Source organism: Dendrobates tinctorius, unplaced genomic scaffold (genome assembly GCF_039654945.1).
Source record: "Dendrobates tinctorius isolate UK_male_01 unplaced genomic scaffold, ASM3965494v1 ptg000151l, whole genome shotgun sequence".
NCBI lineage: Eukaryota > Metazoa > Chordata > Amphibia > Anura > Dendrobatidae > Dendrobates > Dendrobates tinctorius.
In genome coordinates, this window is record NW_027361818.1 from 12,776,718 (window position 1) to 12,802,249 (window position 25,532).

Genomic DNA, 25,532 nt, shown 5'->3' on the forward strand with positions numbered 1-25,532 from the left:
TAATATCAAACTTAAAATACCCTCTATGAAGTTGGGCCCCAAATTTATTGGCCCATACAAGATTGTAGAGGTGATGAACCCGGTGGCATACAGATTACAATTGTCCACCTCCTTCAAAATATCTAACGTCTTCCACAGGTCCCTATTAAAACCGGTGGGGACAGTTAGAGAAGATCCCTCATCCGTGGCTCCACCAGTGTTGGTAGAGGGTCAACTGGAGTACGAGGTAGGGTGCATCATTGATTCACGGTGGGTGCGCCTCATTGATTCACGGTGGGTGCACCGGAGACTTCAGTACCTTAATCATTGGAAGGGATATTCCGTTGATGATCGGTCATGGGTTCCGGCCAGTTCGGTGCACGTTGATCGACTGGTGCGGGCTTGTCATGCCAGATACCCTGAGAAACCTGGGGGTCCAGTGGCCCCCCATTAAGTGAGGGGTACTGTCATGGTTAGGACATGGTTAATGTCCTGCTTTCTCAGGGTTAATTTTCCTGGCCTCCCTTTGGATCTGGGAGGGGTATTTATACTCACTCCAGACTAGGATTCCCTGTCAGCTATACTGTTATTCTGGCTGTGTGTCTGACCCCTTATGTGCGTGTATACTGCATTGCTTGTTTGCTTCCCATGTATGACCTGGTCTGTCCCCTCAGTCTGTTCTCTGTCTCACATTTTGGTACTATTGTCTTCTCCGGTTCTGACCCCCTGGCTTGGCTATCATTACTCTGTTACAGTTTGTCCCTATTGTACCGTCTATTGCCCATTCTGGTTTTCTGATCTATTGCTACGTCCTGACTATTCGCTCTGCCTAACCCTTTGGTACTGTCGTGCTATCTCGTGCTTTGACCCTGGCTTGATCTGGTTTACGTCTCTGCCTATGCCCCTTGGTAACTTGTCCCGTAGTTACCTTTCTAGGAGTTTTCCTTCAGCGCCCAGCTCTGTGGAGCTTAGGCCACGCCCCCAGCAGTCACGTGCTTCAGGTCCTGTTAGTCTGAAGCACGCTTATTCACCGCTGCTGCCCCGCTCCACAGGTATCTTTTGTACTAAGAAAACGCTTACTGGCTCAGTGAGCAATTGCAGTGCAGTGTTCCTGACACTTAGTCGACATGTGGACAACTATAGTGGGAGAGTATAATCCTAAACTGTGAGTATTTACAATTAGGATATTATAGGGGCTAATTTTTGTTGGACCTTCTAGTGTATGTGATACCCACGTGGAAGACTAAAATTCTTGCTATGGCTCCCCTGTTTCTGTCCAGCATTTTTGTTCTGGGGCCTTAAACTATTCTTTTGTTCATCCTTAGGCATCTTTCATCCTGTGTGACTCAATCTTGGGTCCATTTCCTCTTTTTTTCTTTGGATGCTTGGTTCTGGAGTGTCAGAACATCTTTTTCCAGGGTTGTCCCTTTACCTCTATTTTGGATCCATTAGAGAGTACAAATGAGATGTTTCTGTTTCAAGTGGTATCACTGCTGCTTCTTTGCCGTTGCTTCACCGGTCATCTGCCCACTGCTTTCCTTGAGGCTTCTCCAGTGTGCGCCTTCACCTTTACCACCACAACTCTTTCTGACATCAGTAAGGACGCCATCAGTTCTTGTTTGGCTTAATTGTGACTGGCAGGCGTTCCATTAGCCATGATGAAGTCACTGGCTCTCCAGATTCTTCCATAGTGGTAACACACACCATTAGCATATTGTGAGTCAGAGTATATTATAGCTTTGTGTTGAGTAGACATTTTGCATGCTTCTGTCAAGGCCCACAGTTCTGCCTCCTGTACAGAGACGGATGGAGGCAGTGGTTTTGCTAGCAGCACGGTATCTTCTGTGACTACTGCTATACCAGTGTGCTAACGGCCTTCTGGTCTGCATACCTTGATCCATCCACAAAGAGCATCAGGTCAGGATCTTCCAAAGGTACATCAGTGACTGAGTCAAATCCAGAGGTTTCTTGTATCATGAGAGCGAGACAATGTTTGAGCCATTTCAGAGTCAACTACCTCTTCCACTAGTGTGTTAGAGATGTGATCTTCATCCTCTCCCACCCCTTGGCAGAGGTAGGAGAGTAGCTGAGTTAAGGACAGCACATCTGGAGATGGTGACGTTGTGTGGGAGTAGAATAGGGCATTGTAGATGTAAGTGGCAGACAGATGCTTTGGCTGTGTCTGGGCCAGAATGGCGATACTGTCATAATCTTCGGCTGATGACCCAGAATGATGTCAGAGGTCTCATCCAGCAACAGGTGGGTTGCACACACGGCTCTTGTGCAAGTTGGTGCTTCACGGGTAACTGGATCAAGTCTGGCGGAGAGGCGCTGTTAAAACTTCAGTTGCACTGCCTTGCTTTTCCATAACAAACAGGCAGAACAGTTTGTTGTAGTCTGGTAGTCCTAGAGCGGGAGAGAATGTGATTGCAGCCTTTAGTATGTAGAATCCATCCATGGCTTCCCTGGCTAGACTGAAGGGATTGTCCTTGAGGCAGTCATACAGTGGTTACATGTATAGAGAGGCATCCAGGATTCAGGGACAGCAGTAAGATACAAGTTCAAGAAAGAACTGTAGCTGTGCTGGCTTGGAGTTTTGACAGTAGGACTGATGAGACTAATAGACACTTCTGGCTATGGTTTTCTCAGGAAATTGAGGGGTTCACCATCAACCTCTATCTGGATGGTAGGTGTTGGTCCTTGGCTGTTTTTGTGGACTGTAAAAATATACGTACTTCCTTTGTTTACGTACTAAGTATGCCAATATCCTACTATGGTCTGGACCTCGGTTGTGGTGGTCCTAGGAGTGGCTGATGCTGGTGTCAAAGCTTCTTCCAATCGGAAACTAGCTTTCATTTCAAACCTGAGATCATAGTTACATAGTTACATAATATTTAAGGTTGACGGGAGACTTTAAGTTTGTCTAGTTCAACCCATATCCTAATATGTTGATCCAGAGGAGGGCAAAAAAACCATGCGGCAAACACTAAGCTCCACATTGGGGAATACCCTGAAACATGATACTTTTCAAGAAAGACATCCACTTCCTTCTTAAATTTTAGTAGGGAATCACTCATTACAACATCATACGGCAGAGAGTTCCATAGTCTCACTGCTCTTACAGTAAAGAATCCGTGTCTGTGAGTATGCTTAACCCCTTCACCCCCAAGGGTGGTTTGCACGTTCATGACCGGGCCAATTTTTACAATTCTGACCACTGTACCTTTATGAGGTCATAACTCTGGAACGCTTCCATGGATCCCGGTGATTCTGACGTTGTTTTCTCGTGACATATTGTACTTCATGTTAGTGGTAAAATTTCATTCAAATAACTTGCGTTTATTTGTGAGAAAAACAGAAATTTGGCGAAAATTTTGAAAATTTCGCAATTTTCCAACTTTGAATTTTTATGCCCTTAAATCACAGAGATACGGCACACAAAAAACTTGATATCTAACATTTCCCACATGTTTACTTTACATCAGCACAATTTTGGAACCAACATTTTTTTTTGTTAGGAAGTTATAAGGGTTAAAAGTTGACCAGCGATTTCTCATTTTTACAACACCATTTTATTTTTAGGACCACATCACATTTGAAGCCACTTTGAGGGGTCTAGATGATAGAAAATACCCAAAAGTGACACCATTCTAAAAACTGCACCCCTTAAAGTGCTCAAAACCACATTCAAGAAGTATATTAACCCTTTAGGTGCGTCACAGGAATTTTTTTGAATATTTAAAAAAAAATGAACATCTAACTTTTTTTCATAAAAAAAATACTTCAGGTTCAATTTTTTTTATTTTACCAAGGGTAACAGGAGAAATTGGACTGCAAAAGTTATTGTGCAATTTGTCCTGAGTACGCAGATACCTGATATGTGGGGGAGAACCACTGTTTCGGTGCATGGCAGAGCTCAGAATGGAAGGAGCACCGTTTGACTTTTTCAATGCAAAATTGGCTGGAATTCAGATTGGACGCCATGTCACGTTTGGAGAGTCCCTGATGTACCTAAACAGTGGAAACCCCCTACAAGTGACCCCATTTTGGAAACTAGACCCCCCAAGGAACTTATCTAGATATGTGGTGAGAACTTTGAACCCACAAGGGCTTTACAGAAGTTTATAACGTACAGCGGTACAATTAAAAAATCATATTTTTTCCACAAAAATGATCTTTTCACCCCAATTTTTATTTTCCCAAGGGTAACAGGACCCTAAAAGTTATTGTACAATTTGTCCTGAGTACGCTGATACCCCACATGTGGGGGTAAACCACTATTTGGGCGCATGGCAGAGCTCGGAAGGGAAGCAGTGCCATTTGACGTTTTTGGCTGGAATTGAGATCGGACACCATGTGGCGTTTGGAAAACCCCTGATGTACCAAAACAATGGAAACCCCCCACAAATGACACCATTTTGGAAACTAGACCCCCTAAGGAACTTATCTAGATGTGTGGTGAGAACTTTGAACCCCCATGGGCTTCACAGAAGTTTATAACATAAAGCCATACAATTAAAAAATCATATTTTTTCCACAAAAATGATCTTTTCACCCTCAATTCTTATTTTTCCAAGGGTAACAGGACCCTAAAAGTTATTGTGCAATTTGTCCTGAGTACGCTGATACCCCACATGTGGGGGTAAACCACTATTTGGGCGCATGGCAGAGCTCGGAAGGGAAGCAGCGCCATTTGACGTTTTTGGCTGGAATTGAGATCGGACACCATGTCGCGTTTGGAAAACCCCTGATGTACCAAAACAGTGGAAATCCCCCACAAATGACACCATTTTGGAAACTAGACCCCCTAAGGAACTTATCTAGATGTGTGGTGAGAACTTTGAACCCCCATGGGCTTCACAGAAGTTTATAACATAAAGCCATACAATTAAAAAATCATATTTTTTCCACAAAAATGATCTTTTCACCCTCAATTCTTATTTTTCCAAGGGTAACAGGACCCTAAAAGTTATTGTGCAATTTGTCCTGAGTACGCTGATACCCCACATGTGGGGGTAAACCACTATTTGGGCGCATGGCAGAGCTCGGAAGGAAAGCAGCGCCATTTGACGTTTTTGGCTGGAATTGAGATCGGACACCATGTCGCGTTTGGAAAACTCCTGATGTACCAAAACAGTGGAAACCCCCACAAATGACACCATTTTGGAAACTAGACCCCCCAAGGAACTTATCTAGATGTGAGGTGAGCACTTTGACCCCCCCAGTGCTTCACAGAAGTTTATAATGCCCGGGCGTGAAAATAAATAATTCGTATTTTTTCCACAAACATGATCTTTTAGTCACCATTTTTTTATTTTCCCAAGGGTACCAGGAGAAATTGGACCCCAAAAGTTGTTGTCCAATTTGTCCTGAGTATGCTGATACCCCATATGTGGGAGAAAACTACTGTATGGGCACACGTCGGGGCTCGGAAGGGAAGTAGTGACGTTTTGGAATGCAGACTTTGATGGAATGGTCTGCGGGTGTCATGTTGCCTTTGGAGAGCCCCTAATGTACCTAAACAGTGGAAACCCCCCACAAATGACCCCATTTTGAAAACTAGACCCACTAAGGAACTTATCTAGATGTGAGGTGAGCACTTTGAACCCCCAAGGGCTTCACTGAAGTTTATAATGCCAGGGCATGAAAATAAAAAAATCGTATTTTTTCCAGAAACATGATCAATTAGTCCCCAATTTTTTCATTTTCCCAAGGGTAACAGGAGAAATTGGACCCCCAAAAGTTGTTGTCCAATTTGGCCTGAGTACGCTGACACCCCATATGTGGGAGAAAACTACTGTATGGACACACGTCGGGGCTCGGAAGGGAAGCAGTGACGTTTTGGAATGCAGACTTTGATGGAATGGTCTGCGGGTGTCATGTGTGTTTGGAGAGCCCCTGATGTACCTAAACTATTGAAACTCCCCACAAGTGACCCCATTTTGGACACTAGACCCCCCACGGAACTTATCTAGATGTGTGGTGAGCACTTTGAACCCCCAAGTGCTTCACAGAAGTTTATAACACTCGGACGTGAAAATAAAAAAATCATTTTTTTCCACAAAAATGATATTTTTGCCCCCAATTTTTTATTTTCCTAAGGGTAACAGGAGAAATTGGACCCCAAAAATTGTTTTGCAATTTGTCCTGAGTAGGCTGATACCCTACATGTGGGGGTAAAACACTGTTTGGGCGCATGGCAGAGCTTGGAAGGGAACGAGCACATTTGACTTTTTCAACTCAGAATTGGCTGGAATTGAGATCAGACGCCATGTTGCATTTGGAGAGCCCCTGATGTGCCCAAACAGTGGAAAACCCCAATTATAACTCCAACCCTAACCCCAACACACCCCTAACCCTAACCCTAACCCTACCCTAACCCTAACCCTAACCCTAGCCCTAACCCTAGCCCTAACCCTAACCCTAGCCCTAACCCTAGCCCTAACCCTAGCCCTAACCCTAAGGCTGTGTGCACACGCTGCGGATTTTGCTGCGGTTCCGCAGCGGTTTTGGCTGCTGCGGACCCGCAGCAGTTTCTGCTGCGGTGTACAGTACCATGATTCCCTATGGGAATCAAAAACCGCAGTGCAGACGGTGCGGAATTTTCCGCGCGGATTATCTGCGGTTTTCAATCCGCAGAAAGAATTGACATGTCAATTCTTTCTGCGGATTCTCCTGCGGTTTGCCATCTCCTCTATTGAGGAGATGAAAAACCGCAGGACAAAACCGCAGAGCAATCCACAGGTAAAACCGCAGGTCTTTTGACCTGCGGTTTCACCTGCGGATTTTACAAAATCCGCGCGGATGAATCCGCACCTAATCCGCAGCGTGTGCACACAGCCTTACCCTAACGGGAAAATGGAGAGAAATACTTTTTTTTAAATTTTATTATTTTTCCCTACCTATGGGGGTGATAACGGGGGGTTTGACTTACTATTTATGGCGGTTTTTATGTTTGGCGGCTGTCGCACGCTAAAAGACGCTTTTTATTGTAAAATAGTTTTTGCATCACCACATTTTGAGAGCTATAATTTTTCCGTATTTTGACCCACCGAGTCATGTGAGGTCTTATTTTTTGCGGGACGAGTTGACGTTTTTATTGGTACCATTTTCGGGCACATGACATTTTTTGATCGCTTTTTATTCCTATTTTTGGGACGCAGAATGAACAAAAACCAGCGTTTCATGAATTTCTTTTGGGGGGGTGCGTTTACACCGTTCCGCGTGCGGTAAAATTGATAAAGCGGTTTTATTCTTCGGGTCAGTACGGTTACAGCGATACCTCATTTAGGTCGTTTTTTTATGTTTTTGTCGGTTTTATGCAATGAAAACTATTTTATATAAAAAATAATTATTTTTGCATCGCTTTATTCTGCGAGCTATAACTTTTTTATTTTTTCGCTGATGATGCTGTGTTGTGGCTCGTTTTTTGCGGGACAAGATGACGTTTTCAGCGGTACCATGGATATTTATATGCGTCTTTTTGATCGTGTGTTATTACACTTTTTGTTTGGCGGTATGATAATAAATCATTATTTTTTGCTTCGTTTTTTATTTGTATTTTTTAAGGGGTTTGCTAAAAGGGTTAACTAATGGGACAGTTTTATAGGGCGGGTCGTTACGGACGTGGCGATACCTAATATGTGTACTTTTACTTTTTTTTTTTATTATTATTATTTCCAAAAAATGGATTTATTGGGGGAATATTTTTTTTTTTTTTTCTAATTTATTTGGCGATTTTTTTAAAATTATTTTTACACTTTTTTTTATTTTTTTTTTTACTTTATTAAATAGTCCAAGGTGGGACATCACTGTCCTGTGACAGATCGCTGATCTGTCACATCACAGATCACTGTGACAGATCAGCGATCTGACACAGGCACTGCAGGCTTCCTCATGCCTGCGCTTTGCAGGCACTGAGGAAGCCAGCTTCCTCAGGCCCCCGTCGCCATCTTGGATTCGGGGGCCTGGAGGATAGGAGCCCCCCGCAGCAGTGCTGCACATTGTGCTGCCGTGGGGGGCTCAGGGAAGCACGGAGGGAGCCCCCTCCCTGCCGATGCTTCCCTTTAACTCCCGGTACACCGCGATCATGTTTGATCGCGGTGTATAAGAGGTTAACGTGTCGGGGGCGGTCCGTGACCGCCCCTGACACATAGTGCCGGGTGTCAGCTGTGATAATCAGCTGACACCCGGCCGCGATCAGCGGCGCTCACCACGTGGGCGCCGCTGATCGCGCCCGACGTACTATCCCGTCCATGGGCATAGGGGCCCAGGCCCATGGACGGGATATACCGTCGGATGTCGGGAAGGGGTTAAACCTTCTTTCCACCAGACGTAGAGGATGCCGCCTTGTCCCTGTCTCAGGTCTATGAGTAAAAGGATCATTAGAAAGATCTTTGTACTGTCTCCTCATATATTTATAGATTGTAATAAGATCACCACTAAGGCCTCTTTCACACATCAGGTTTTCGCCGTCAGGCGCGATCCGGCGCTTTTGACAGAAACCGGATCCGGCGAAATGCAATGCCGGATCCGGTTTCCCCCCAATTGACTTGCATTTGCGCTGGATCGCGCCGGATGGCCATGCGTTTCATCCGGTTTTCGCCGGATCCGGCAATGTGTCGCGATCCGGCGTCTGGAAAAAACGGCTACTGTAACGTTTTTTGTCTCCGGCGAAAAAGCCGGACACGCCGGATCCGGCGCGTCCGGCTTTTTCACACAATGAAAGCCTATGAGCGCCGCAATGCGCCGGATCCGGCGAAAGCCGGATCCGGCGGCCGGATCCGGTTTTTTGGTCTGAGCATGCTCAGTAGCTCTGCCCACAGGAGATATATAAAAGCAAGACAATGGGACCCTCAGCCACACCCAACATGCCACCCAAGCCAAGAACCAAGAGCAGGAGAAGGCAGCAGACATCTGCAGCAGCAGCACCATCAGCACCACCACAAATGGAGCAGCAAATGGAACATGCTGAGGAGGGGAGTCCAGCAGCAGATGAGAGACGGTAATTATCAAATCCCCCATTCCTCCAAACTAGGGCCATGGAATATCAAGATATTCATTGGCCCTTTGTTTCTCTTTATTCAACAGCTGCCAAAGAGATGCAGCAGCAGCAGCAGCAGCAGCAGCAGAAATGGCATCACTGGCAGCAGCAACAGCAGCAGCAATACCCACAGCCATGGAGTCTGGCCATCAACAGGACAGCACATCTTCTTCTGGGAGCCCTCCCTCGCATCGTCAGCGTTTGACGGTAAGTTTTTATTTCCAAAATCCATCATCTCTGTAATATATGTCTATTCATTGCCTTTTATTTCAAAACAGGAATCACAAGATGAAGAGGAGCTCCCAGAAGAAGAAGGAAGGGGTGGACAAACACCTGGAGTGGGCTCACAATTGGTAAGTTTTTTGCATCAAACGCAGAAACACAACATCACACTACACACAACACATAGAAAACAATGTTCTGCAGACCACGCACAGCAAACAAATGCCTACATCCAAAGACATAACATTTTTTGTTTTTTTCTCTAGTCTTCCCAATCTGGTGCTCGGCCAAGAGGTCCTCGCAGTGCCTCCCAGGGTCGTCGGCGACAGCAACGCAGCGGTCACCAGCGTGTAAGTATAAATATTTTTGCTTTGTTTTTTTTGCACTTTTTATTTCATTTCTTTTGTGGAGGCTAATTATGTTATTTTTGTCTTTTTCTTTAACAGCCTTCACAGCGTGCTCCCGACTCTGACGGTGAGGATGGAGGGATTGATGTGGACCGCCTCATCGATCTCGTCAGAGAAAGGGAGCCGCTCTGGAATATGGCTGACCGCCGCCACGCTGACCTGATCGTTACCCGACGACTCTGGGAGGAAATCTGTTCGCTCCTTGTGGGCCGCTGGGAGGACCTCGATGTTCGGGCCCAGATTAAAGAGCGTAAGTATATACAGTACCGGTTGCTTGATGTAAACCAGTGTTTCCCGAACTCCAGTCCTCGTGGTCCCCACGGATCATGTGTTCAGGATGTCTATTTACTATGGAAATCCTGAAAACATGACCCCTGGGGACCATGAGGACTGGAGTTTGTGAAACACTGATGTTGTATACTAACCACTCCTTTCTCATTTCAGGGAACAGAATTGTGAATCGGTGGCGGTCTGTGAGGGATCGTTTCAAGAAGGAGTTCAATAAAGAGATGCGGGCCCCGAGTGGATCTGGAGGACGCAGGAGCAAGTACAAGTACGCACAAGCCCTGTCGTTCCTCCGGGAAACAATGCTCACCAGAAGGTAAATATTACACACCACATGTGAAAAAAAATGTTAGATGTAACTTTTTTTTTTCAGCCAGGGCCATACCATGTCAGTATTTTAATTGTTTTTTTTTCTCTTTATTCCACAGCACGGTGAGCAGCACTCGGGAGCCTGCACGATTGGACCCTTCTGAGGCGATCCCTGAGGAGACCGGCACCGAGGGACACTTCGACCGCCCCGGTACATCTGCACCTTCCCAGCCTTCCCACACATTCGACCCATCTGTCCCATCCACCAGCACAGGAGCATCGTGGCCGCCTACATTACATGAAGCTGCTGGTGAGGAGATCGCTTTCCCTTTAACCCACCCTTCTGCCCCTGCCACCTCTAGTACACCTGCGGGTACTGGGCGGCAGCGGCAGAGGGGTCAGGAAAAGAGTTATGCGCAAGAGTTATTGCATCTGAATGCATCTTTCCAGAACTGTCTAAAAGTCTTGTCAGAGCAAATCTCCGCAGGCTTTCAGCAGATCAACTCCAGCATTCTGGAGGTGAAGACACTTCTGCAAACCATGCATTCAGAAGCAAGATCTTCGCCAAACCACACCTTTTTCAGGTCTGTTGTGGAGCGCATGGAAACGCTATCTCCTACCCAGCAGATGCATGTAATGCATTCGTGCCACGGTGCTCTACAGCAGGTTACCTCCCAACCTCCACCTCCCACCACTGTAGTTCCTCCACCTGCACCCCCTCCAGCCACTTTCCATCCTCCCCCTCCTATTACATCTGCACCCCCTCCAGCCACTTTCCATCCTCCCCCTCCTATTACATACCAGCAACCTCACCAGTACCAGCAACCTCCCCAGTACCAGACATCTCCCCACTTCCAGCAACCTGCCCCGTACCAAACTCCTTCCCCGTACCAAACTCCTTCCCCGTACCAAACTCCTTCCCCATACAACTTAACATCATCTGCTCCTACAGTCCCTGCCCAACCCTCCACTCCACTGCCCACCACCTCTTCTGCCTCCCACATGTCCACCCATTCTGTAGCTTTTTCCACACCTTCACCTCTAACTGTTCCTTCCCCACCACGATCCCAGTCCTCTCTCCACACACCCAGTGTCGAAGTGTCCCGCAGCCCCTCCAGCAGTATTTCCACCCCACACTACACAGATTTGTAATTTTTTTTTTTTAATAAAAATGCCCATTGGGTTTAAAACCTTTATTAAAAAAGTTTTTTACACTTTAAAAACATTTTACAAAAAAAAAAAAATTTTAAATAAAAGTTAAATTATCGTTTCACAATGGTTGTCTGTCATTTCTTTCTGCGGCGAACTAGGTTTAAAAAAAAGGTTAAATACAGGGTATTTCAAAGGTAAAAAGGTATTCAAAACCAGGTATATAACTGTGGGTAAATTTTAGCTTTTTGCCACAGTTGTGTTCCTGGTTGTGTTTGAAGCAAAGTATTTCACCTAAAAAGTTGTGTTTATTGTTGGTGATTTCCTACCAATGTACACAACTTTTGTTAAAAGGTGAAATACTTTGCATAAAACACAACCAGGTACACACCTGTGGCCTAAAGCTAAAAATAGTAAGACCATGACAAGATAGCCAACTTTGGTTGGCAAAGGTATATACTGTTGGTCCAGAAGGTACACAAGTTTAGGGCACAAATCTTTCACACTCTGTCATCCTGCCAGTGTACTCTGCCTTGAGGGTCAATTTTAAAAACCGGATCCGGCGTAATCCGTCGAAAAACGGATAGAAAAACGGATGAACCGGATGAGACGGATCCGGTTTTGTCTGTCAAGAACAAGACGGATCCGGCAGAAAACCGGATCCGGCACATCAGGTTTTACAAAACATTTGCCGGATCGCGCCTGACGCCGAAAACCTGATGTGTGAAAGTAGCCTAAGCCTTCATTTTTCCAAACTAAATAACCCCAAGTGTAATAACCTGTCTTGGTATTGCAGACCCCAGAGAGCTCTAATAACCTTGGTCGTTCTTCTCTGCACCTGCTCTAGTTCCAGGGCCGCACCTATAATGAGGTCGTTTGAACCTGTGGCTCAGGAGGCAGGCAGCAGCTGTGTACAGGGGGAGGCATTATGCGCTCTGCTACCAGCAGCACCTACAATTTAGCCTGCACGCTGGTGCTGCTGGTAGCGTGCAAAGGCTTGTAACCTCCCCTGAATCTTCCCCCACCTGTGACCTCATCACAGGTCCTGTGCGCATCAGCTCTCCGTCTATCGATCATCTCCGTCCCTGCTCTGCCGCTATGTTCTATTCTCTGCCACAGTGACAGGACCTGTGATGAGGTCACAGGAGGGGAGGAGTCGAGGTCACATGATCAGGGGCCTCAGTGTAAGCAAGACTCTGCTGTGCTGGTTGTCATGGTGCTGGATGAGGGGAAGTTTCTGTGTGTGGTCAGGAGGGGCAGGGTGGATGTAGCAGAGCCACGTGTGTTCGAGGTGTATGGAGCAGAGCCGTGTGTGTACGAGGTGAATGGAGCAGAGCCGCGTGTGTACGAGGTGTACAGAGCAGAGCCGTGTGTGTGCGAGGTGTACAGAGCGGAGCCGCATGTGTGCGAGGTGTACAGAGCTGAGCCATGTGTGTGCGAGGTGTATGGAGTGGAGCCGTGTGTGTACGAGGTGAATGGAGCAGAGCCATGTGTGTGCGAGGTGTACAGAGCAGAGCCGCATGTGTACGAGGTGTACGAGGTGTACAGAGCTGAGCCATGTGTGTGCGAGGTGTACGGAGCAGAGCCGTGTGTGTACGAGGTGAATGGAGCAGAGCCGCGTGTGTACGAGGTGTGCAGAGCAGAGCCGTGTGTGTACGAGGTGTACGGAGCGGAGCCGCATGTGTGTGCGAGGTGTACAGAGCGGAGCCGCATGTGTGCGAGGTGTACAGAGCTGAGCCGTGTGTGTGCGAGGTGTATGGAGTGGAGCCGTGTGTGTGCGAGGTGTACGGAGCAGAGCCGCCCATGTATGGGTTGTACGGAGTGAAGCTGTGTGTGTACGAGGTGTACGGAGAGGAGCCGCATGTGTGCGAGGTGTACGGAGCAGACGCATGTGTACAAGTTGTTCGGAGTGGAGCCGCGCATGTGCGAGGTGTACGGAGTGGTGCCGCCCATGTAGGGTTGTACGGAGTGAAGCTGTGTGTGTATGGGGCATACAAAACGGAGCCCTGTGTGTACGAAGTGTATGGAGTTGAGCCGTGTGTGTATGGAGCAGAGCAGAGGCGTGTGTGTAAGGAGTGGAGTCACATGTGTATGCAGTGTAGCCGCATGTGTGCGAGGTGTAAGGAGCAAAGCCGCATGTGTACAAGGTTTACTGAGTGGAGCCATGTGTGTACAAGGTGCACAGAGCGTGGCCACGTGTGTAAAAGGTGTACGGAGTAGAGCTACATGTGTACGAGGCTTACGGAGTGGAGCCATGTGTGTACAGAGTGGAGCCATGTGTGTGCGAGGTGTACAAAGCGGAGCTGCATGTGTATGGAGCAGCGTGTGTGCGGGGTGTATGGAGTGGAGCCGCGTGTGGGCGAGGTGTATGGAGCAAAGCCACATGTGTACAAGGTTTATGGAGTGGAGTCATGTGTGTACAAGAAGTACAGAGCGTGGCCACGTGTGTAAAAGGTGTGCAGAGCAGAGCCACATGTGTACGAGGTTTACGGAATGGAGCCATGTGTGTACTGAGTGAAGCCGTGTGTGTGCGAGGTGTACAGAGTGGAGCCGCATGTGTACGAGGTGTACGGAGCGGAGCAGCATGTGTATGGGGTGTACGGAGCGGAGCTGCGTGTGTACGGGGTGTACGGAGCGGAGCTGCGTGTGTACGGGGTGTACGGAGCGGAGCCGCATGTGTACGGGGTGTACGGAGTGGAGCTGTGTGTGTATGGGCGTACAAAACGGAGCCCTGTGTGTACGAAGTGTACGGAGCTGAGCCATGTGTGTGCGGAGCAGAGCAGTGTGTGTATGGAGTGGAGCAGAGCCATGTGTGTACGAAGAGGAGCCACGTGTGTATGGAGTGGAATCGCGTGTGTACGAGATGTATGGAGCAAAGCAGCATGTGTACAAGTTTTACGGAGTGGATCCATGTGTGTACAAGGTGTACAGAGTGTAGCCACGTGTGTAAATGGTGTATGGAGCAGATCCGCATGTGTGCGAGGTTTACGGAGTGGAGCCATGTGTGTACTGACTGGAGCCGTGTGTGTGCAAGGCATAAAAAGCGGATCCATGTGTGAATGAGGTGTGCGGGACAGTCCCGATTTTGAGAGAGAGTCTGCCCCTCTGCCCTGGCCAGGAGCTTACTTTTCCCGCAGACACAGGAGTACACGGCGGAGCCCCGAGGAGCACTTTAAAATTCACACATGACGTTCCACAGGAAGTGACGTGCTAGAAGCTGATCGGAAATGAGTTAATTTCGGAAGGAGATTGTGACAGAACCATGGAGGCACTTCAGGGAATGCTTCCATCACCGTGCCCTCCGACAGCATGGACTCAGGGATGCCAGCCATGTGAACGGATCATAATATGTCCTACATCGGGAGGCTCAGGTGGGCACTGCAATGGGAGCCGGGCTGCTATAGTATCTTTATAGAATCTTTCTTTCTCTCTCTGTTCTTTCTTTCCTCTCTTTCTCTCTCCTTTCTTTCTCCCTGTTCTTTCTTTCCCCTCTTCCTTTTCTCTCTCTCTGTTCTTTCTTTCTTTTTTTCTTTCTTTCTCTCTCTCCTTCCTTTCTCTCCCTCTGTTCTTCCTTTCTCTCTCTGTTCTCTTTCTTTCCCCACATTTTTTCTTTCGCTATCTCTCGTTCTTTCCTCTCTTTCTCTCTCTCTGTTCTTTTTCTCTCTGTTCTTTCTCCCTCTCTGTTCTCTTTCTTTCCCATTTTTCTTTCCCATATTTCTTTCTCTTTCTTTGTTCTTTCTTTCCCCTATTTCTTTCTCTCTCTCCGTTCTTTCTTTCCCCTCTTTCTTTCTCTCTGTTTTTATTTATTTCCCCTCTCTTTCTCTCTCCTCTTTCTTTCTCCTCTTTCTTTTTTCTCTCTCTGTTCTTTTTTTCTGTCCACTCTTTCTTTCTCTCTGTTCTTTTTCTTTCTTTTTTCCTGCTCTCTGTTCTTTCTTTCCCTTCTTTCTTTCTTTCTTTCTCTGTTCTTTCTTTCCCCTCTTTCTCTGTTCTTTCTTTCACTCTTTCCCCTCTTTCTTTCTCTCTGTAATCTTTTTTTTCTCTCTCTAATCTTTCTTTCTCTCTATGTTCGTTCTCTCTCTGTTCTTCCTTTCTATCTCTGTTCTTTCTTTCTCTGTTCTCTTTCTTTCCCCTCTTTCTTTCTATTCTTTCTTTCTCGCTCTCTGTTCTTTCTCTCTCTGTGTTCTTTCTTTATTTCTCTTTCTTTCTCTCTCTGTTCTTTCTTTCCCCTCTTTCTTTTTTTCTGTCTCTGTTCTTTTTCTGTCCCCTCTTTCTTTCTCTCTGTTCTTTCTTTCTTTCTTTCTTTCTTTCTTTCTCTCTCTGTTGTTTCTTTCTTTCCCCTCTTTCTTTTTTTGTCTCTCTGTTCTTTCTTTCCCCTCTTTCTGTTTCTTTCTCTCTCTGTTCTTTCTTTCTTTCCCCTCTTTCTTTCTCGCTCCCTCTCTGTTCTTTTTTTCCTTCCCCTCTTTCTTTTTTTCTCTCTCTCACTGTTCTTTTTTTCTGTCCCCTCTTTCGTTCTCTCTCTGATCTTTCTTTCTCTCTGTTTCTTTTTTCTTTCTTCTTTCTCTCTCTGTTCTTTCTTTCTTTCCCCTCTTTCTTTCTCTCTCTTTCTTTCTTTCTTTCTTTCTCTCTCTGTTTTCTTTTTTCTCTCTCTCTGTTCTTTCTTTATTTTCCTCAGTACCAGGCAGTGTGCCCATAGTATCGGTAGAATAAGAGAAGTAGGAAATTTGGTGGCACTGGTCACATTGAGCCTTTCATACTTTTTACTGGTGTATAATCATATGCCCTGAGCACCCCCATAAAGTGGGCCAGCTCCAGACAACAGGGTACAAACAAATCACTATTACTATCAGTCCAATTATATATGTAAAGTTAATGATGTCCCTGTGCCAAGTAGTGCAGAGGATCAGATTACACTGAGAACAGAGCAGCGGGGTATGGTGAGAAGAATGATATGGTGCCCATTATACTATATGAAGTATTATATGAGGCCCATTATGCTGTATGAAGTAATATATGGGGCCCAACATACTGTATGAAACATTACATGGGGCAATAATGCTGTATGCAGTAATATATGGGGCCCAAAATACTGTATGGAGCATTATGTGGGGATAGGGGATGACTTTCTGTTTGTTGTGGATCTGACCGCTGGGACCCCCATGAACCTGGGAAATGTAGCTTTGAAGGGCACCATGTAAATGGAGCTGTGGTCAATCATACGCATTGTGGCGCCATTCACATGTGGCTCTTCAAATATCTCCTTTAAGAGAGTGATGAGGGGACGACAAAGTATAGCAAAAATTCACTGATCGGGGCTGATGAGGGTTATAGTTTGTGGGCTGGTGGGATTTGTGTGGCAGGGCTGCATTTTTGTCCCAGTCCGGCCCTGTGCCAGGCCTACTATTGCCATTAATGATCCTTGTTCTGGATACTTCTGTGTTGTTCTTGTATGTGCGTGTGATGCCGCTGACATCCTTGTGTTTGGACACCTTTTTTTCTATTTTTCTAAATCAAAATGTCCACTATTGTACTCAGTTTTACAATATAGATATAAAAATTTACTTTATGTGCGGGGGGGGCGGGGCGTCATTTTGGTGTTCACTTCAGGCAGCAGAGAGGCTAGGTTCACCCCTGTCCAGTTCAGGTATGTCTTTCTTATACACCGGAGACCAGAACTGTACACAGTATTCTAAGTGTGGTCACACTAGTGACTTGTATAGAGGTAAAGTTATGTTCTCCTCATGAGCATCTATGCCTCTTTTAACCCCTTTACCCCCAAGGGTGGTTTGCACATTCATGACCGGGCCAATTTTTACAATTCTGACCACTGTCCCTTTATGAGGTAATAACTCTGAAACACTTCCATGGATCCTGGTGATTCTGACACTGTTTTCTCGTGACATATTGTACTTCATGTTAGTGGTAAAATTTTATTGATATAACTTGCGATTATTTGTGGAAAAAAATAGAAATTTGGCGAAAATTTTAAAAATTTCGCAATTTGAATTTTAATGCCCTTAAATCACAGAGATATGGCACAAAAAAACTTAAAAAATAACATTTCCACATGTTTACTTTACATCAGCAAATTTTGGAGCCCAAATTTTTTTTTCTTAGGAAGTTATAAGGGTTAAAAGTTGCCCAGCGATTTCTCATTTTTGCAACACCATTTTATTTTTAGGGACCACGTCGCATTTGAAGTCACTTTGAGGGGTCTATATGATAGAAAATACCCAAAGTGACACCATTCTAAAAACTGCACCCCTCAAGTTGTTCAAAAGCTCATTCAAGAAGTTTATTAACCCTTCAGGTGCTTCACAGGAATTTTTTGAATGCTTAAAAAAAATGAACATTTAACTTTTTTTCACAAAAAAATAATTCAGGTCAAATTTGTTTTATTTTACCAAGGGTAACAGGAGAAATTGGACTGCAAAAGTTATTGTGCAATTTGTCCTGAGTACGCTGATGCCTGATATCGGCACATGGCATAGCTCAGAAGGGAAGGAGTGCCGTTTGACTTTTTCAGTGCAACATTGGCTGGAATTCCGATCGGACACAATGTCACATTTGGAGAGCCCCTGACGTGCCTAAGCAATAGAAACCCCCCATAAGTGAACCCATTTTGGAAACTAGACCTCCCACGGAACTTATCTAGATATGTGGTGAGAACTTTAAACCCCCAAGGGCTTCACAGAAGTTTATAACGTACAGCTGTACAATTAAAAAACATATTTCTTCCACAAAAATGATCTTTTCACCCCCAATTTTTATTTTCCCAAGGGTAACAGAACCACAAAAGTTATTGTGCAATTTGTCCTGAGTACGCTGATACCCCAGATGTGGGGGTAAACCACTATTTGGGTGTATGGCAGAGCTCGGAAGGGAAGCAGCGCCATTTGACTTTTTTGGCTGGAATTCAGATCGGACACCATGCCGCCTTTGGAAAGCCCCTGATGTGCCTTAACAGTGGAAACCCCCCACAAGTGAGCCCATTTTGGAAACTAGACCCCCCAAGTGCTTCACAGAAGTGTATAACGCCCGGGCGTGAAAATAAAAAAAATCATATTTTTTCACAAACATTATCTTTTAGTCCTCAATTTTTTTATTTTCCCAAGCGTAAGAGGAGAAATTGTACCCCAAAAGTTGTTGTCCAATTTGTCTTGAATATGCTGATACCCCATATGTGGGAGAAAACTACTGTATGGATACATGTCAGGGCTTGGAAGGGAAGTAGTGACGTTTTGGAATGCAGACTTTCATGGAATGGTCTGCGGGTGTCATGTCACATTTGGAGAGCCTCTGATGTGCCTAAACTGTTGAAACCCCCAATAAGTGACCCCATTTTGGAAACTAGACCCCCCCACAGAACTTATCTAGATGTATGGTGAGCACTTTTAACTCCCAAGTGCTTCACAGAAGTTTATAACGCCCGGGCGTGAAAATAAAAAAATCATATTTTTTTCCACAAAAATGATATTTTCACCCCCAATTTTTTATTTTCCTAAGGGTAACAGGAGAAATTGGACCCCAAAAGTTGTTTTGCAATTTGTCCTGAGTAGGCTGATACCCAATATTTTGGGGGTAAACCACTGTTTGGGTGCATGGCAGAGCTTGGAAGAGAAGGAGCACCATTTGACTTTTTCAACGCAGAATTGGCTGGAATTGAGATCAGACGCCATGTTGCGTTTGGAGAGCACCTGATGTGCCTAAACAGTGGAAACCCCCCAATTCTAACTCCAACCCTAACCCCAACACACCCCTAACCCTAATCTCAGCCCCAGCCCTAACCCTAGCCCTAGCCCTAACCCTAGCTCTAACCCTAACCCTAACCCTAGCCCTAACCCTGTAAGAAAATGGAAATAAATACATTATTTTTTATTTTATTATTTTTCCTAACTAAGGGGGTGATAACGGGGGTTTGATTTACTATTTATTGCGGGGTTTTATGTTTGGCAGCTGTCATACGCTAAAAGATGCTTTTTATTGTAAAAATAATTTTTCATCACCACATTTTGAGAGCTATAATTTTTCCATATTGTGACCCACCGATTTATGTGCAGTCTTATTTTTTGCAGGACGAGTTGACATTTTTATTGGTGCCATTTTCGGGCGCGTGACTTTTTTGATCGCTTTTTAATCTGATTTTTGAGACGCAGAATGAACAAAAACCAGCGTTTCATGAATTTCTTTTGGGGGGTGCGTTTACACCGTTCCGCATGTTGTTAAATTGATAAAGCGGTTTTATTCTTCGGGTCAGTATGGTTACAGCGATACCTCATTTATGCCATTTTTTATGTTTTGCGCTTTTATGCAATGAAAACAATTTTATATAAAAAATAATTATTTTTGCATCGCTTTATTCTGCGAGCTATAACTTTTTTTAATTTTTTTGCTGATGACGCTGTATGGCGGCTCGTTTTTTGCAGGACAAGGTGACGTTTTCACCATGGTTATCTATATGCATCTTTTTGATCACGCGTTATTGCAGTTTTTGTTCGGCGGTATGATAATAAAGCATTGTTTTTTGCTTCGTTTTTTATTTTTTAAGGGATTCACTAAAGGGGTTAACTAGTGGGACAGTTTTATAGGGTGGGTCGTTACGGATGCGGCGATACCAAATATTTGCACTTTTATTGTTTTTTATTTACAAAAAATGAATTTTTAGGGAAAATTTTTTTAATTTAGCTTTTTTATAATTTATTTTTACACTTTTTTTTTTTTTTACTTTATTACATTGTCTGGGGGGGGGACATCACTGTCATGTGTCAGATCACTGATCTGACACCTTGCACAGCAGTGTGTCAGATCGGTGATCTACAGGCACTGCTGGAGGCTTTCTTAAGACCTGCTCTCTGCAGGCACTGAGAAAGCCGCCTCCCCGCAGGACCCCGCGGCCATATTGGATCTGGGGACCTGCAAGGAAGGAGGCCCCCACAGCAGCGCAGCATATCCCGCTGCTGTGGGGGTCTCAGGGAAGCACGGAGGGAGCCCCCTCCCTGCCGATGCTTCCCTAAACCTCTGGTACACTGTGATCATGTTTGATCGCAGTGTTCCAGGGGTTAATGTTCTGGGGGCGGTCCGTGACTGCCCTTGACACATAGTGCCGGGTGTCAGCTGTGATAATCAGCTGACACCCGGCCGTGATCAGTAGCGCCCCCCCCGGGAGTGCCGCTGATTGCTTAGATGTAATACACCGTCCTCGGTCATAGGTGCCGTGGATGGGATAGTACGTCTAATGTCAGAAAGGGGTTAAAAAAAGATATATAGAGGGATTGTGTAAAAAAAAAAAAAGAAAATATGACATGTATTGAAAAAAATGTTGTCATTGAATCATCACATCCATGATTTATTGTGAATATTCTGTCAAGAAAATCCAGATGACAAATCTTCCGTTCCTTCCTTTCCCCATCTGGAAATACAGTAATCAGCTAAGATAGTCTCATAAATATGTGTGCTGCATTTAAGTATATCCTTAACATTGTCTAAACATTTGTTGAAGAGTTCTCCTGATCTCCTGATTCCTCAGACTGTAAATGATGGGATTCATCATTGGAGACACCACAATGTACAGCAGAGATAAGAACTTGTTTGTGCTCGATGATCTGTCATTGGATGCTGGCAAGTAAATCATGAAGAGCGTTCCATAGTAGATGCATACAGTGGTGAGATGGGAGCCACATGTGGAGAAGGCTTTTGACAAGCCACTGGTGGATGAAAGGATCATTATGACGAAGAAAATACTCAAATAGCTGATAAGAGTTAAAGCAAAAGGGATGACAGCGCTAATGATGGATAATCCAAAGTCAACCAAAGTCACGAGGTAAGTGTCGGAAGTAGCCAATTCAAGAAGTAACTCAAATTCACAGAAGAAGTGGTCTATTATGTTGTTACCACAAAACTCCAACTGCCAAACCAAAATCATGTCAAAGGAAAGGAAAAAATTAAAAAACCAGGAGCCAAGAACCATCTTGAAGCAAACATGAGGTTGCATTATAGAATAGTAGTGCATCGGACGGCAAATGGCCAAGTACCGATCATAAGACATTACAGTGATCAGAATCATCGTGCTAAAACCAAACATGAATACCATATGGAGCTGGAAGATGCAGCTCCTCACTGGCACCTCCTTCATGTCATATAGAATTACATTTAGCATCATGGGCACAATGGTCATAGTGGAAATGATGTCGGCTACAGCTAGATGCTTGAGAAAGTAGAACATTGGGGTATTGAGGTTGTGATTGGTGGACACCAACACTATAATAAGGAGGTTTCCAGCCAGTATCATCAGGTAACAGAAGAGGAAAAGGATGAAGAGCAGAAATTTGTATTTATATAGACCTTTAAATCCAAGGATCAGGAACTCTGTGACTTCAGTCTGGTTGATGTCGCACATTTTCAGTGAATACACTGGAAACAAGAGAAACTGATTGAAGTCTCCTTCTTGTAAGAAAGTGAATTGTGTAAATGATAAAAGCATTGAAGGATCACAATAATCTATATGTAGAAAAAATGCCTCATACACAGATTATCGATGCTGAGAAGCCCCACGTGGAGATGACCCTCGGAGTATTGGGCCATAAGACTACGGCAGTCCGCAACTCGTATTTTTTAAAGTCAGTTACCAAGTGGCTGTGTGACCGTGTGACACTTGGGTGATTCTGTGACTAATCACATGAGTGAATTGTTGCCACATATACAGTAATTTAGGCATCATGAAATATTCCTCCCATTTCATATAAAGTAAGAGAACTTAAATCATCTAATTTTATAATTCTTATATAATAAATTAGGTTATCGGACACTTAAACATTAATGGCTAAAGATGATTAAATCAATAAAAATGTGATTTCACCTTTTTGCAAGAATTTTCCAAGGAATTTTCATTATTTGAGATGTTATTTGTATTTATTTCTAGGGTCTTGTGGTGCAGTGACCGCTGTGACAGCTAGGGGGCGCTGTATGGGTCATGCACACAGGCATATCCATGGTGGTAATGGATATAGGATGAATGCCTGGATGGTAAATGACCGTTATGTATCCCACAGGGGGTGGCCCTGGGATGGAGGCTTGATCATGTGCTAATCAGCAGACGTACTACTGAGGTTTTGTTACAGTGTCAGGGAGAGCCTCCAGGTGGCTGGTGAGACGGGTGGGACCAGTCACCTACAAACCCACCCAGGGGCATGTGACTAAACGCCCATACTAAGCATGCATGTGTATGGCTGGGTTAGGACCTGCAATGAGGTCATAATCATGTGATCTGATGGGCATGGCTACGGACCATATAAGGTGACCAGAGTAGGTCACATGAGAGAGAATGCCTGGAGCTGATTGGTCCGTATGGAAGGTCTCGGCAGGCCGACTGCTGGAAGATGTGGCTGACTTCCTAGAGAGCAAGTGTGGAGGCTGTGTATAATGGCTGCATGTGTCTGACAGTTCCCAGGAGAGGGAATGAACATCTGAAGGCTGAAGCAGCTAAAAGGCAACCCGGACAGGGTGAGCTAACTGAGTGTGTGACCACAGGGCTAAGGGGAGCAGAGCTCCACTATGAAGATTCCTTGTTGTCTGCTGTAAGACTGTTGCATGCTGCAATGGTTTATGCTGTACAATAAACCGTATGGACTATGTTTATGTAGAAAAAGCCTGTGCCAGACCTGGTTTTTCTGCAACCAAGTGAGTATCCCCAACCTGAGTAACAAGCGCTACCTAACAATTGGTGGAGAATGCGAAGGGCACTGTTGTAGCCTTGTTGCTAGGGGCAACTGACGAGGTCTGGAAAACTCGGTTGCTAAGGGCAACGGTTCCAAGAAGCACATGTTGCAGTGCTGGCGACTCTGAGCCAGGAGAGCAGATGGTCTGAAAAACCGTGTGGTATGCTGACCGGGGTCAGTGAGAGAAATGTGTACAGGATACCTCTGCGGTAGAGGGATCTGAGAACCTGCGTGGCCGTCAGCTAACGGTCATGAAAACTGTGTGTTGCTGATTGGGGTCAGAGAAAGAGACTGATGAGAAATTGTGGGATACTTCTGAAGAGAAGAGGCATCCGGGAACCTGTGTGGCCAACAGGTAACAGACAGGAGTCTGTGGTATGCTGACCGGGGTCAGGGAAAGACTGTTTCAGAAGTCGCTATAGGGTGCCTCTGTGGATAAGAGGTACCCGAGAACCTGTGTGGCTGACACCAGCAGGTAATGGACAGGAGTCCGTGTTGTACTTACCGGGGTCAGTGAGAGACTGTGCATGTGTTTTTTTTTCTCTTCTTTTTTTTTTCTCTCTGTCCTAAAAAGCTGAAGGTGTTGCTGTGACTCGGTGGGGGGGTCACAAAGTTTTTCTTCAAGGCAGCTTGCGGTGGCTCAGTGGGGTCACGAAGGTGACAAGCGTCTAGCGGTAACTCGGCAGGGTTATGAAGATTGCTGTGGATCGGCGGGTCCACGAAGACAGCGCAGCAGGAGCTGCAGTGACTCCAGCAGCTGCTTGTGAGCGGCAGCTGGAGGTGCCGGTGATTGGTGACAGCAGGAGCTGTGGCAGTGCCAGCAGGAGCTGGTATGGTGTCGTGCTTAAAGGGCCAGTACAAGCCCGAAAAGACATAAACTCTATTGTGTAAAATCGGGCCTAAGAAGGCCTGTAGAGGGGACATAGGAAGATCCCGAAAGGGGGCTGCAACCTAAAAAGGGGTGGAGTCCCTGGAGGAGGCGGAGTCCAAAAAGGGGATAGTGGCCCAAAAGGGGAGGAGAATCCCAACGTGAAGGGGGTGAGACAGATGAACTGTTGCCAGGAGCAAATGTCCTATGTCTGTCCAATCTGCCTGATGAACTACCCAGCCGGCACAATGCTATGGAGGTGTGGCCTCCAGATAAATAATGAAGATATAGTTGGTCTGGTCGACCCTGGGAGCCCGGTGACTCTAGTGAGGGTTGCTCCTGAGATACCCGGCAGAAAGGTGGGGGTCACTTGCAACCACAGGGGCACTAAGAATTGTCCAGTCGCCAGCGTAGTCTGAGACAGGCTGGGACATTGCAGGACAGGATGTCGCAATAGTCACGAATCTGTCCTGTCCAGTGGTTATAGGCCGGGACTCTAGACTGTCCTCTGGCTTGTGGGAGAGGGGAGTTCCTCTACAGCAGGGGGATGGAGACCTTTCTACTGTTGGGCCAGCGGACATTGACAGGGTGACACCTCCTAAAGTGGACAGGTCAGATGTAGAAGTGACTGGAAGGGGTGCATCTGCCCAACTTACGCACCTGATGTCTCGTGACATGACTGATGATGAGCTGGTAGATAAGATGACTGGAGCGGACACATGGTTAAAGGGTAACTGGAGGGTGCACTCGGCTGATCGGGGTGACAGACTCTGGGGGTGACTGTGGCTCTGAGAGAGAAAGGGAGCACAGAGTAGATGAGCTGGAGAAAGAAGTCTCTGAGCTCACAGGTCACCTGTTAATGTGGCAAATTCTGAATAAAACCCTCAGAGAAGAGGTAGAAATGCTCAAAGAAACAGTACGAGGTCTTCTGTGGGAGAAAAAGGTGGCGGACAAAGACTACAGCAGCCGAGCCCAAGCGATAACAAAACGGAACTGCCAGTGCCCATCTTGGCAAGGGGTGTCGAAAAGGTGAAATCTCATGAAGATTTGGAGCTAAAAGCTGAACAAGAAAGTTTCTCGGTCGGGACAACGGTAAACCCGGAGCCATCTGCCAAGGAAGAGAGTGAGCCCAAGATCTTCAAGTGCGTAATCGAGGTACCCGAAGACGTGCAAGAAGCCTGTACTGGTGAAGGTGTGCATGAGGCTTTTAAAAAGGTGGTTCAAGCATGTAGTGTGAACTGGGCACCAGAGACAAAACAGCTGGTGGTACTATCAACCAGGGAAGACACAGCAAAGCACGTAGCTGTCCTGACAGACATGCATTTGCAATGTCTCCAGGCTAAACAGATGTTCAGGTGGAGTAATCGGAAAGCTGCTCGACGCCTAGAGCTGGCAAGGGAAGCTAAGGATCGGCTGGGTTTGGGGGAAGACGTAATTCCGATACCCAAATATCTGATCTGGAGAGTCGTTGGAAGACTCGGGAAGGTGATGCAAAACCTTGTAAATATCTCTGGTGTGCCAAGGGTGAGGATCCCTCCTGATGGTGAAGTCCAGGAATC

At 45.8% G+C, this 25,532-nt stretch overlaps 1 long non-coding RNA gene across 1 annotated transcript in view; it reads right to left on the reverse strand.

Annotated features, from left to right (window-relative positions):
- The window catches only part of LOC141050259 (uncharacterized), a 94,373-nt gene that overhangs the window by 46,755 nt on the left and 22,086 nt on the right, over positions 1 to 25,532 (reverse strand). Inside the window, exon 3 of the long non-coding RNA XR_012220503.1 lies at positions 21,733 to 21,801. This is a non-coding gene — a long non-coding RNA (uncharacterized lncRNA). The remainder of the gene's footprint in view (positions 1 to 21,732; positions 21,802 to 25,532) is intronic.